The following is a 1,616-nucleotide window of genomic DNA, read 5'->3' as shown; positions in this document are numbered from 1 at the left end:
TACCCTGAAGTAATAAACACCCTCTTTTGGTGGTAAAGTTCTCACTGCAGATTCATCCCTGGAAGAGTGAAGTCCCTATAGAACGGGCCTTATGGGCTATTTGGATGGTTCAGCCCCTCCCATTACAGTCTTATGCATAAATTATATTGCAACTAGTTATTTTTTCCCCACTTTCCCTTTGGAAGTAGCTTTGTCTCCAAGGGTCTGTCACATCCAATTTGTTCCCTTCGGAGCATGTGGCACAGCAAAGGGGGAAGCAGGGCCTAGTTGCCACGATGTGCAGGCAATGAAGGCAATGACGTGGGATAAGTGAGACCCTGGTCCCATTCTCTGCTCCATGACAGCCTGCTGGGGGGTATCAGGTGAGTCACTTATGACCAAATCTTGAAGGTATTTGGGCACCTTGGTACCCACTGATTTCAATGGGACTTTAGGCACTTACACAGAATGACAGAACCACAGGAAATGAGGGCTGGCAGGGACCTCAGGAGGTCACATCTAGTCCAACCCCCTGCTCAAAGCAGGACCAGCCCCAACTACGTCATCCCAGCCAAGGCTTTGTCCCCTGGCTTAAAAACCTCCCTCCCGAGTAACCTGCTCCAGTGCTTCACCACCCTCCTAGTGAAAAAGTTTTTCCTAATATCTAATCTAAACTTCCCTTGTTGCAACTGGAGCCCATTGCTCCTTGTCCTGTCATCTGTCCCCACTGAGAACAGCCCAGCTCCAGCCTTTTTGGAAACCCCCTTCAAGCAGTTGAAGGCGGGTATTAAATCCCCTCACAGTCTTTTCTTCTCCAGGCTAAATAAACCTTTCCTTACATAAGAGCTTCCTTGGGTACCGAAGCACTTTCTGGGATCTGGCCAGGAAACAGAGTGGCAGAGTGCTTGGCCCTCGGTTCATTGCCTTGGGCAGTGCGCTAACAGAGCATGGGACAGGGCTTCTACAATGTGAATATTACATGGTCAAGGAGCGCACTTGTGCACTGGGGAGACGTTCCAGCTGGCCGTACCCCCCCAGCTGAGTGCCCCCCTGCAGCTAAGAGCAGCGAAGACCCTTCCAAAGGGAAGGAAACAAGCATCTGAGGCCTGGGGCTCTCTTTGCAGAGCTCTGGAAACCACAGCTAAGCCGGAGGCAGTGTTCTGTGTAACGAGCACTGCCTCAGATCAGAGCACTGCTCCGTAACAGGCTTCAGGCAAGAGCAGCCTACCTAGGAGACTGAGCCAGGCACTTGCTGCGACAAAGGCTGCATTAGTCTTTGCCCGAGTCTGGCAGGACAAAGGCAGATGCTGAACTGATGGGCTACTTCTAGGTGGCAAGTGCTGGTCATTAGCATCAAGTCCCTGGGCAAGAGCTCATGCTGCAGCGGTGTGCAGGGAAAGTGGTGCATCCAGTTACAGTGAGACTGGTGCTGCAGCCTGTTGAACCAGTATGGCTCTGGATGCCCTACTGCGTTGGCTGGAGATGGGAAACATGCCCACAGCCCCCCTGGCCCCCAGCACCTCTCTTCCCCTTCCAAAACCATTAGCATCACCCAGCACCTGCAGTCCTCAACACTTCTGCTGCCCTTGCCACCACTTCCCAGCACCCATCAAAGCCCCACCAGCGCCTAAACCAGG

This window comes from Crocodylus porosus, unplaced genomic scaffold, assembly GCF_001723895.1.
Source record: "Crocodylus porosus isolate Cpor-Errol unplaced genomic scaffold, CroPor_comp1, whole genome shotgun sequence".
Lineage (NCBI taxonomy): Eukaryota > Metazoa > Chordata > Crocodylia > Crocodylidae > Crocodylus > Crocodylus porosus.
This window is presented reverse-complemented; position numbering follows the sequence as displayed.